Below are 13,351 nucleotides of genomic sequence, written 5' to 3'. Positions count from 1 at the left end.
TCATGTGATGGGCCTGAAAGAAGCCTGCAAGGTATGTACCAAGGCACCGAGGGCAGTATATTTAAAGATTGTACTTAAGAGTACTTAACAGCTTCCAAATTGGACATGGTGGGGTCAGCTTCAAAGGCGATCCTGAACAAGGCACAGTGAGAGAATTTGTGAAAACAGACTTAGTGCTAAGAAAATACGAAGTAAAGCTACGAATCGGGAGCATATCAGAGTTAAAAGCTACTCGTGTCCACATGGTGTGTAGCGCAGTAGCCAGGATGCCCATGTCAGGAGTCCTTGCTTATCCTTGAGCACCCACCAAGCTACACTGCCAGTTGTCCCTTTCCAAAGAAGACGAAACGGAACCCTCTCCAAGATGCGCTTGGTTTGTCTTGGGGCAGGAGACGCACATGCTGCACATGCGAGAAAGGAAAAAGTGACCAAAGAATTGGCGCTTGAGCTGTCGGTGGACACAACAGTGTTGAATTCCTGAATCCTGTTACGTTTATATTGCTGCCAGTTCTGACCAACCATCTGGATTGAACTGGAAACCTAGAATACGCAACCGCGTTTTCACTGGTAGACCATGAATGGGCTGCGGATTGGAGAGACTTCAACATATTCATTGTTGCACCATTCCCCCTGCAGTAACCGTCCATGACATCCAAGACTGCACGCTGATGCCTCGTCCGGGACGACTATAGACAAGTGTGCATAGGGCGAACAGTGCAACTTGAGAAGAACCTGGTGGGAGTAGGAACCTGCAAGTTCTGTCGTGGGTTAGCCTCTGCAGAAGCGGTTTGAAAGCGAGTATGTAGAGGGTAGGCGACAGAAAATCCCCTTGCCGTACACCACGACCTACTATGAAAGCCTACGAGACGCGATCCTGTATGAGAACAGCAGATGGATGGGTGGATGGATGAAAAACCTTTATTAGGGTCCTTTAGGGCAGCAGTGGTCGAGAATACAAGGTTTGGGCCATCCACTTAAAACCCGGAAAAAAGGTACGTGTTGCAAGACCGACGAAAGAGGCAATTTAGACAGGAGCCAGACCGACCCTCGCCCGCGCCAAGGGCACAGACTAACTTCGTCGTTCTCGCGGCGGCTCGTCTCTTGAGCATCTCTCGACGATATCGTACTAGTACCCTCCCCCCAGTGGCGTAGCTAGGTCGTCTTGCACCCGGGGCCCTTGAGCCTTCTGTCGCCGCCCCCCGGGTGTAGTCGAGGAAGGAGAGGATATCAAGAATTTCCGGGTGTCTTCAGACGTGTGACACCCCCCCGGCATGCCCCGGCGGCAAAAGCGCCGTCACGGCGCTGAATGGACACTAAAGGTTACTATGAAGTCAAGTTAAAGTGATAAAGCAATGCTCTAGAACATCTAAGGCGTCAATATAATCGCAAGCAGAGCTTTAGTAACCGAGAAATTGAGGTAAGTGCATGACACGATTTGAGACCCCCCAGTGACATTCCGGTACTAGGCCGATGACGAAGGCACTCATCATAATTTATGTCACTAGTACTCGACTACTCGTATTAAAAATATCGTTTAATTACGTTAAAAGACAGAAGAAAATGCTACTTGTCTACTTCTATTCGATTCTAAGAAAGAAAAAACATTTTGACGTTACCCTTCAGTAGTATGGGTGGTCGAAAGGTTTCGTTTTCGCTCCACTCAGCGCCGCGCGCGCTGTGGAGTTTCAGTTGTTTGGTTATCGCGTCGTGCTGCGCTGGTTCTGCTGGCTCGCGAAACATGCATTTGGAACACGCAGCGAGAATGCCACGTCCATGTGATGCGGGATGCGCGAACGGTCCGCGGAACTTGGCCAAGGGCAGTTGCAGCGGCGAATCCAACGTTACTAATCACTATGTGCCAACTAGTGAACCTCTCCGTTCGAAGTGGTTAAGTGGCGTACCTCTGCAACAGCGCGTTGGCAAAAAGCCCAAAACTCGCATAGTGTGCTCGCTGCACTTTTGTCCAGAGGTTTACGAGTTGAACGCCGACTTACTGAAGTCGTGTGGAGTGCCTTTCAAAGCAATGCTTAACCGTAGCGCTGTTCCGTCGGTCTTGTCTGCATTCTCCGAAGCGCAAGAACAACTGCAGGTTAAAGACAGGGTGGTGAGTGCGGCATTTGGTTTTCACGAAGGAAAAGCTACCATGTGCGAATATGTACAGCTACGACATACAGTTGCCGTCCTAGTTGTACGCAACGACGGCGGCAGCGCGAGCCCTCGGCAGCAGGTCACGTTCATCAGTGCTTAAATTGCTGAAGTCGAGCCCAGCATCGCGAGCCAGCGTGTCGTCAGGGTCGTCCATTGCAACAAACGTCAAAGTTGGCGTCATAAAATAAAGAGCCAGCGTATCATTGCGCGCTTTCTCTTCCGCTAGCCACCATAGTGCCGCTTTCGCGTTGCTGTCGGCGCTGTCTCGGCTCTGTTTCTGGCCGCGCGTTTGCGTTTTCCGCAGAAAAGCCGTAGCGCCGTCTGCGGGCGCCGTTTTACTCACCGACGGCGTAACGTCACTATGAGACCATGACGTCACCACTCCTCGATCGGAGGGCGGGCGATTTGAACTGCGCTAGAGGTGCGCGGACGCTTCAGAACGCATTTTCTCTTAAAATCAGTCTCTTCTTCGCATGAAACAAGCGTATCGAGGTTTCTGGGGTGGTATTTCAACAGTCCACGTTGACTTAATGTTAACCTTTAGTGTCCCTTTATATATCCGAAGCGCGTGGAGAGTTGTAGGGCTTGAGTCGGGTGACGTGGACGAAAATCGCTGGTTGTCACAGCGGAGAAGGTAGTGGGCGTGGCTAGACCGATTTCGTAGGTGACATCGGTCACTTGGCGGAACACGCGAAATGGGCGTGTGTAACGTGAAAGTAGTTTTCTACAAAGGCCAACTTTGCGCGATGGTGACCAAAGCAACACAAGGTTTTGGTTCGTAGGCAACGTGAGCAGAGGATTTGAGGGCAGGGTCGACAACGCAGCTTCACCTCCAGAAGCTGGAGTGACTAGTTTTCCGGCTGGATCCGGGAGGTGATAGGCTTGGATAGGTGGCGAAGAGAAGCGACGGGGTTGGGGCGAACGAGACTGATGGAGTCGAAGTGAGGACGAGAAGCCGGCTGTAGCGGAGGTTCGGAGTAGGGACATCAGCGGCAGTGGGTTCATGGCGGGTGGCTTAGGGAACATAAGGTCCAAAGGTGCAGGAATGAGCGGCGGCGTATGTCCGAGGAGGAGGTGGCCATCTGTTGCGGCAGTGACGAGCGACGTGGCCGATGCGACAGCAGTGGAAGCAGATCAGGGGTACGCCATTCGGACGGGTTGCGGCGAGATGTGGCAAAAAAGGACTGCCGGGGACGAGGAGGGTCGCTAGAGAACTGGGGAACGCTGGGTTGAGACGTTGAACACACGGAGTTCAGACACATGTTCTCAAATTCCTGTCTGACGACGGCCTGAATCATCGCAATCGTGGTTGCTGGCGGATCGGGAGGCATCGCGGAGAAAGCTGGCGGACAGGCGGCCTCGAGCTCGCGGCGAACAATACGGGTTACGTCGTTACAGGTGGTGATCTGACGCGGTCGACCCTCGCATGTCGACGTAGCAGCAATGTTGGGTAGCCGCGTGATGTGGTGTGTGATACGGCGGCTCTTAGCTTGTTCAAAGCGACGGCATTCTTTTGTGATCGCGTCGATTTTCGAGACGCTGCCGAAAATAAGCAAATCGAAAGCGTCGTCGACGATGCCTTTTAGCACATGTGCCACTTTGTCTGCTTCAGACATAGTATCGTCAGCTTTGCACCATAGAACCAAGACGTCGAGGATGTATGGAATGTACGGCTCTGTAGATGTCTGAAGACGAGACGCAAGAGCCTTTCTCGCGGCAACCTTGCGCGCAATGGGGTCGCCGAACAGTTCTGGTAGCTTTTCTATGAAACTGTCCCAGCTGATTATCTCGTCGTCATGCGTTTGGTGCCACACGCGTGGGGTGCCGCCGAGATAAAAGACATTGGCGAGCATAATCGTTGGGTCCCACCTGTTATTAGCACTGGCGTGTTCATTGAGCTTGATCCATTCGTCAACGTCCTGTCCCTCCAGGCCAGAGAATACAGCAGGGTCGCGATGTTGGGCAACCGGGACGATTGGAGCAGTCGGGCTAGCCGAAGCCGTTTAGAGGCAGTCTCGTCACCAGGAGGCATGGTCACAAGCTCGATGTACCGACCACTTCGGAGTTTCGTGGTGAGAACGAGGATCGCTGACCTCCACCAGAAATGTTACGTATGGAAAGACACAGACGAAAGATGCTATTTACACTGGAGCCAGACAGTCAGGCCGACCCCCGGTTTGGTTTGGTTTGGTTTGGAGCCTGTAGATATAGCACAACCCACTACGGGGGATTGGCCATGAATCGGGCGGCAGTGGGTTGAAAAGGAATAAATACCTAAATAGGATTTTTTTTTACTGAAAATGTGATATGAAATTAATTCTAATCGTTAATAATAACTTTCATGCTATAGCTTCTTAAAATTAGAAGTTAATATTTTTGGTTTCTTGTTTTGGAAAATAAAACAGTAAATTTAGCATGGAAGTCTCCTTGTTTCCATTATAAAGTTATATATGGCATCACATACGTTCCTATTACAGTGTCCTAGTGCCGACGCCCCCAGAGACAGAATGATAGGTAGCGTGATGGCTAATCCAAGTTGGCGGAAGGGACCTTCTAGAAGTCGTTTTCTACGCACGTTGAATCTACGACACTCAATAAAAAAATGATCCATAGTTTCGGGTTCACTGCAGTAAAAACATTTAGGAGAAGGTGCCAAACCACACCTATGAGAATAGAAATTAAGCCGTGGTATTCGGCAACGCAGACGCGTAAATGAAACTTCAAATTTTCTTGTTGCACACCACCCGCTGTGCCAAGGAAATCTAAGGTGCTGAAAATCGGTGTTATCTAATACACATGATTTGGCATGTTCTTCTTGAATGGAAAATTTTTTAAATCTTGCAGAAGTGACGTATGCCGAAGGTTTTAAGATCCTAAGTACCGGGCCTTTAAGAGATGCCGCTGCTAGTGCGTCTGCTGAGTCGTTTAAAGTGAGCCCCACGTGCCCTGGCACCCATACCAGGTGGATGAGGCGTAAATGTTGGGGAACCAGTGAATGAAATTCTCGGAGAATGATGCTTGAAATGGGCACAGATAAAGCGGAGCAAACAGACAAGGAGTCGGTTAAGATTACGGCTGAAGAAATAGATGTGGGAAGTTTGCGTAGAGCGAGTATGATTGTCAATAACTCTGCTTGAAATATTGGCGTAAAGTCGGGTAGTCGAAGAGAGAAAGACCAATTTAATGATGTCGAAAAAATGCCCACTCCGGCCTTCTCCTCACTGACAGAAGCATCTCTGGCTATTACTGCATTTTTTGGGAGGTTTTCAAGGTGGTCATCTAATAAACCTTTTAGGTATCGAATAGGTAGGAGCTTAGCGTTATTTGGAAATATATCGCCAAATTCAACACTTACTGTCGAAGTAGGTAAATTTTGAAAAACCACATCATGGATTGATATTTGTGATGGCTGTAATAGTTTCTGCACAAAAACAACCTGGGGACAATGCAATCTGGGCCATTGATTCTCAAAGAATGCAGTTGGCTCTCGAGTAAAAATATAGTAGGAGCGTCTCTGGGGAGAAGCATAGATGTTTAGAAATGTTTGGACTGTCAGCATACGAAATCGAGTTTGAAGAGAAGGCAGGTGAGTTTCATGATATAAAATATTATTTGCTACAAATTTTGGAAGGCCGAGACACAGACGTAGTGATTCGCGTTCTAAAAGAACCAGAGGACGTAACTTATACGTCGGACCTCCTGAAAATAACACGCATCCAAACTCTAGAATGGGGCGGACATACATACAATAAATTATCAGCAAGGTCTCCCTGCGCATTCCAAAACGACTGCTGCAGACTCTTCGTAATAAACCAACAGCGCGTGCTCCCTTAGATGCGATGTATTCTATGTGTGTCTGCCAATTTAGCTTTTCGGTGTAAATCATTCCCAGATATTTTAAAGAATGTAGCTGCGGAATAATCTCCTGGCCATATGACTGTGTTATTCGGATAAGAAAAGTCAAGGGAAAGACAATGATCGCACTTTTGTTGACATTTAGCGACATTTGTATTCCTTTTAGCCAAGTTTCAATCTGATTCAGATACGACTGCAAAGTTTTATATAGGCTATGTATATCATTCGATACCGTGAAAAATGCGATATCATCAACGTATACGTATACCTGTACGTCATGATGTGTCGGGATGTGATTTAGTAGAATATTGAATAGTACTGGGGAAAGTACTGCACCTTGAGGGACGCCCCTTGTCTGTTTGTAACTTTTAGAAGAAACACCGTTTTGATAACAATAAAACGTTCGTCCGCTTAGGAAATTTTGAATCCATGCAATTATATGCTTTGGAAGATTCACACTATTGAGTCTGTTGATTAAAGTACTGTGGTCGACACTATCATACGCCTTCGTAATGTCTAATGTCACTAGGGCCGCATACTGGTTGTTGCGGCGAGCGAGTTGGATTCTACTCTCCAAGTCAACATGAGCACACCACGCCGACCCTCGCTCGCGCCAAGAGCACAGACCAACTTCATCGTCCTTCTCGCGGCGGCTCGTCTCTTGAGCATCTCTCGATGATATCGTAATAATATCGAAGCCCTTGATCGAAGGAGCGGAGAAAACCTGGAAGTTTTTTGGCATTCGCCCACAGGAGAAGGTACCTTACTGCTAAACCGTGAAGCTGAGTAAAACGCCCCTGGACACAAACCTGGTATGGGCACAAAACAGTGCTAAGCCCTGGAGTGAGCCGCATACAGAGGCAATTTGCTGTGAGCTTGTAATCGCAGTTCAGAATTTTGATCGGATGCCATGCTCTTGGATAGCTGCTTTTCCGACTCATTTACAAAGGAGAGTGATTAGCCCCTCTTTGAGACGCTAGCAAAGTCCGTTCACTGAGCTGCCTGTTCACCGCTGATTTGAAAGGATTCCCTAACAGTTTCGAAAACGCAAAACTCAGCTCTCCAACCATCGGGTCCTGGACTGCGATTATATTTAATAGATTTCAAAGCCGAAAAGAGCTCCTCCTCAACTATGGCTGAGTCGCAAACTTCCGGCAGTTTAGCTGGTGTAGCGAACGGAAATGCGGCTGGAATGGCTGCTGGCTCGGCATGCAAGGCCGTGTAGAACTGCCTCGCCAGTGCAAGAACTCTTATATGACACGTGACTCGACTACGCTACCATTCTTTGGATCAACTAGTGAAGAGAGAGTTGTGCTCTTCCTAGAAAGATGCCTAGCGAGTGCGTTTCCCACCGCTCCGCTCGGAGGGAGGTCAATGCTGGAGGGACCCTTGGCCCGCAAGACAGCGGCATCAAGAGCAGGAGGACCGCGTCAGACACGATTTTAATCTCGCGCGCTCGACGCTTGCCGCAGGACCTGAAGCACTCGCGCACATTCGCCTTCACTTCGGCCCGTTCTCCGCCTTTTCTATTCTTTCTGTTGTGGAGCGAGCGAAATAGAATGGACGATACCTCTGCGGTTGCTTGCCTGCTACGCTCTTTTCCCTTGCGACACCAAATTCGAGTCGGCCAACCGCAGAACTGGGAAGCAGTGGGCGCTAAAAGCAGAATGAAAGAACCGGGAAGAATGCATGCGGGGGGGGGGGGGGGGCAAGAGGTGATGAGACGTAGAACCGATCAATGCAGCTTTGCCCTTTGTCCTGTCCAAGTCATTCCCGACTTCCCAGGGCAAAGTGCGCGCCAAGCGTCGACCAGTCCCGGCCCATCAACGAGCTCGCGCAGTACTGCATCTCCAGCGCTATCTTTGCATTTTGGAGTGCCTCTTTAGGACACACGGTCGACCTGCTTCTAAAGCACAATTGAAATCGCCCACGAGAATGAGCCGAGATGGGCCTATCAATTAAGGATGGCAAACACGAACTCGATGACCTCGGACGCGCTCTCAAAACGCTGGCGCGAGGAAGCGCGGCAGCGACAGCGAGCGAAGTGACCTTCGTGCTATTTATCGCTTCAACGCAAATTGAGCGGCGAGAACATAGCACGCACAAAGGTATGATCCGTCTGCAGATCGCTTTCAAGAGCCGCGCGCGCAGTTGCTACCGTAGTAGAACCCCGCGCTGCTCCCCATTTTCCTCTTTTGGGCGCGTGAGATTGAGGCGTGGTCGTCGGTTCCCCTTGCGCGAGGTCCCAAAATACGCTGCTGCTGCCGGAGAACAACGCCGTGACCCCACCCTTCACAGCGTTTAGCGCGACACAAGACGGAGCGTTTCCTCTCAGCTTAAGGCGCTCGGCGACGGTGTTATCGCCCTTGGACTTTACGCGGAACACCACGACGACGCCGACGGCAAAAAACGCGCCTGGAGTGTCCATATAATTGCTATCGCAATAAAACGCGTCGGCTAACGTAGCTTGAAGTTTAGTGTACGCGTTCCGCTCATGCCCGGCGTGGTAGCGACAGCCACACAGCAAGAACGCTAGTGTTTGTGCGAACTCTACCCTGCTGGTTTCGCTGCAGTCGATTGAACAGTGTGTGACGGTGCGTCCACTTGGTTTTGTCGTTTTCGAAGTCAAACGCCCTGCGCATCTATGAAGAAACTTCAACGCACATGCGCCGTCGATAACGCTATAGTAGCATAACGTGCTTGGAATGTCCGTATATAATAATAATAATAATAATAATAATAATAATAATAATAATAATAATAATAATAATAATAATAATAATAATAATAATAATAATAATAATAATCCTTTATTTCACTCGTGAAGTGAGGGAGTGCGGGAAAAAAGCTGACTTGTCTAGTTCCCAGCTCCCCGGAGTCCAAAGCTCCAAAGCTTCAATCCAAAGCTCAGGACTTTCGGTCGAAAGGTTCCCATCGGGGAAATAAACGCTGCAAGCCTGCTTGCCCTCTCGGTTTACGGAACCTGCCAGTACCCTGTGACTAAATCGAGCGTGGAGATGAAATTAGCATTGCAAACTCTCTCAAGCCTTTCCTCGATATGCGGTATTGGGTAGGGTCTGGTCCTTCGTGATTAAATTGAGCCTGCGGTAGTCGATACACGGTCGCAGCTCCTTTCCTGGGACCTCAACCAAGATAAGAGGGGAGGTATAATCACCCTCTCCGGGTTCGACTACACCTAGCTCTAAAATCTTGTTTATTTCAGCGGCCATGACGTTGACGAGGTGAAACGCGCTAAGCTTTCGAACGAACTGGGTCCGATGAGGTTAACTGTATATAGTGAATAATCGCAGTGGTCCTGCCAGGTGTGTGAAAATATGTCTTTAAGTTTAAACACGAGCTCCCTCAGTTCGGCCCCTTGATTGGGATTCAACTCCGCCTGCTCTACTAGCTTGTCAATGGTGTCGTGAATATCTTTTGCCCCCGTTACAGATGTTAACTCCGGAAAGTCGACAGGCATCTCCTCAGGCTGGTTAAGGGACATGTTCACAAAGGCCTCCCTCCGCCGGTAGGGTTTAGGTAGATTGATGTGGTACACTTGTGGTGTTCTTCGTTTTCCCAGTACCGTGATTACGTAATTTGTTTCAGATCATTTCTGAATCATGTCAACTGGTTCTTCCAATTGAACCTTATTTATTTATTTATTACATACTGCCAGCCTGAATGTCAGGCTTTAGGCAGGAGTGGGGTACATAACAATACAGCATGTAGGAATACAATGTACATTTGGTCGAGCAAGTACGGCATGAGAAGAACCCACATAAGCCATACAAAGCGGAGTACAAACAATATGCCACGACAATGTGAAGTAACGTTAGCTATTGCGGAATGCGCTCAAGAAAGAAGACACCGTCGAACACTCAACCACATTGGCAGGTAGGTTATTCCATGTACGAATTGTGCTCGGGAAAAATGAGGCTTTGAATGTATTTGTTCTGCACAAGAACTCCCTCACCTTCTTTGAATGGAAGGAACGGGTTTGTCGCTGGGTAATTGAATGAAAATATGCATTTTTATTTATTCCAAGTTGGTTATGGTACTTTGTTTTTCAATGCGGGTTTCAGGATCATTACCTTTTCCCAAACTTTAAAGCGTCGCGTTCAAGCCGTCCAGTTATAGTAATCTTTAGCATTGCTTTGTGCCTTATACGCATTTCCTGCCCTGCTAATTCTTGAAAAGTGCGCAGTCGGTCTAACAGCTCTAGCACGTATGCCACAACCGAAGGGTCGTCCGCCCGGCCTTCCCAGGCTTCTCGAACAATGCGAAGAGGGGACCGAAGGCAGCGACCGTAAACGAGCTCTGAAGGTGAAAACGTTGACTCGTGCGGTGCAGTTCAAAGCGTGAACATTGCTGCAGGCAAGCATACCTCCCAATCAGCTTTGTGCTCATAACAAAGGGCTCGCAAAAGCCGTTTTATGACTGAGTGGACTTTCTCTACCGCGTTTGACTGCGGGTGGTACACTGAGCTGTGAATTATTTTAACACCGCACGTTTCCAGAAACGTCGAGGTCAGTGCGCTCCTAAAGACGGATCCTTGATCTGACTGTATTTCTGCGGGAAACCCTACTCGCGCGAAGATAGACAAAAGCGCGTTGACGATCTCTACCGAGCTTAGTTCTTTCAGGGGCACCGCCTCTGGGAATTTCGTTGCGGGGCATAGTACAGTGAGAATATGCTGATAACCAGAGTGCGTTGCAGGAAGGGGTCCCACTGTGTCTATTATGAACCTGCGAAATGGCTCCGGGATAATGGGAACAAGTTTAATTGGTGCTTTAGCCTTATCTCCGGGCTTGCCTATGCTTTGACATGTGTCCCAGCTTCTCATGAATGCTTCTACTTCCTCAAAACAGCCAGGCCAGTAAAATTCCTGCAGTAAGCGGTCCTTTGTTTTCCGAATGCCCAGATGCCCTGTCCAAAAGCCCCAGTGAACCAGGTGCAGGAGCTGCCTACGATAGGCATGCGGCACAACGAGTTGGTCGCATTGCATTCCCTTTCGACTGGCGTACTTTGTACAGAGGATGGCTGCCCTCTTGAGGAACTTTACGTTATGTTTGGCCACACTTTCGTTCGCGTCTGGCCTTAGGTTACGCATGGTAGAATCTTTTTTCTGTTCAGCAATCAATGTGGCAGGACTTACATTCAATAACTTTTTTCTGCGCTCTGCCTCTCGAGACATTTCAGGTTCTGGTGCTTTCCTGACCTCATCATTAGCTAGTGTGCTTTCCGCAATATCCTCTATAGGGCTGTCCTGTTTGGTGCTGGTTGACGAATCCTCCGTCAAATATGTTTCCTCCATCACTGGACATTCGTATACACTGCCTTGGCCGCGATCTCCCTTGCCTTGGAACGAGTTGGGGCTTGTACTGTTCCCTCACTAAACCCGATTCCCCTGCGTCGCAGCAAAGCCTTAGATTTGTCCGAAAACAAATATGGATACTGTGGTGGGAGATGTGCTGAGACGGCGGCTTCAGTGTCCAGTACTCCAAAAGGGCCTTAGATACGAATCTTTGCCACAGGGATAGAATCACTGGGGGCTTCTACGGCTTTCCTTATCCAAGCACATTCTCCCGTGAACTGGCCTTCTTCCACGTACGACGGGTGCACCACGTCCATTGTGGCAGCCGAGTCGCGAAGCACACGACATGGTTTGCCGTTTACCACGAGGTCTAGAATGTACGGTTCTGGCAATTTCAGGTTTTCCTCGTTAGTAGTTAGCGACATCAATACTAGTCTGGCATTTTTGCATCCCACGGAGATATGCCTCGTTCGCTGGAAGTTGTAGCAAACTACTGGTTTCTTTGCCTCGAAAGCTTTTTTCTTTTGCCTTTCTGCCCTCTGTTCGGGTGACTCCTCCCTTCCCTTGCTGTTCTCGTCACTAATTTTCACCGAATCTGACCTTTCCTTTGACTAATACTGATTTGACTTCGACCATCGCTCTGGCTTGTCGGGTCTGTATTTACTCACCTCCTTTTTAGGACCTTCGTTGCCTTCGAACGCCCGGCGGGTTACGCACTCGTCAGCGAGATTTGCCGCTCTCGTGATAGTGTCTACGCCTGGTCTATCCTGAACCCAATACTTGATGTTTACCGGCAGCCGGCGGTCGAATTGTTCTAAAGCAACGCACTGCATTGTCTTTTCGGCGTCGCCAAGTGCACCCTCTTCTCTGAGCCATTCCTTGTCCCTCTTCGTCCCGTTGTCACCAGGACGAAGAGGAGACGATCTCTTACATTTCGTCGAAAGTTCGGGTCTCCAGAGTAGCGTATCCCGTCGCTGCCAACCAGTTGTTGCGTTCTCCATGGTAGCGTATCCCACTGCTGCCGACAGTGGTTGCGTTTTGCAGGGCAGCGTACCCCACCGCTGCCGACAGTTGTTGCGACACCTGGTTCTCGAAGCTCGACCGGCGTTACTATAGGGTAGCGTGGCGTTGCCGGCAGCCTGCAGGCGTCCGGTAGACCATGGCGGTCAGGCAGGGACGAGACAACTTCTAGTGCAAAACTTGCATGGTTTATTCAATGGTTGGTGAAAGATGAGAAGAAGGGAATGAAGTGAAAAAGTACATTGCGGGGCTTTTTAAATATGTCCACTAAAATTGTAGGCGGGATCTTGTCCACGTCAGCGTCCTGTGACATGCACTGAGTACCACGGCGCTTGGCGGCGGCACCCACTTTCCCAGGACTACGCGCGGGTCCTGGGGATCGTAGGCAGCTGATCCCTTCTCTTTCGTGCGTTTTTGGTTCGCGGAAAGGGCGTCTGGTTGTGGATGGGCGACTGGTCCATTCTCCCAGTTGACGTATTCACGAGCGTGCCTCCGCTGGTGGCAGCCCGCGGGTCCTGGGGATCGTAGGCAGCTGATCCCTTCTCTTTCACGCGTCGTTGGTTCGCGGAAAGGGCGTCTGGATGGATGGGCGGCTGATCCATTTTCCCAGGTGACGTCTTCACTTCAGCTCAGGTGCCTCCGCTGGCGGCAGCCTGAGGGTCCTGTCTGGTTCGCGGAAAGCGTTCTCCCCTAGAGTTTGACAGTTCGCGGAAAGGGTTTTCACGCACACACAAAAAGGGGCCGGTGAACAGTGCGGGGCGTCTGCCAGACCGGCAGACACTCGAGACGACCATAGCACATTAGGAATCCATTCGTTTCGCTTAGGCATACACACACACACGAAGGGGCCTGTAACTACTGCGATGCACCTACCAGACCGATAACCACTTGAGACAACCACAGCAAATTAGGAATCCACCCTCCGTTTTTATAAGGAATGGTGGTTGAGCATCCTTTTTGCCCGGGGTGTTACACGCCAACTGTAACAATGGCGGACAAACACATACAAACGAG

Source organism: Dermacentor albipictus, chromosome 6, assembly GCF_038994185.2.
Source record: "Dermacentor albipictus isolate Rhodes 1998 colony chromosome 6, USDA_Dalb.pri_finalv2, whole genome shotgun sequence".
Lineage (NCBI taxonomy): Eukaryota > Metazoa > Arthropoda > Arachnida > Ixodida > Ixodidae > Dermacentor > Dermacentor albipictus.
Note: the sequence above shows the minus strand (reverse complement) of the source record.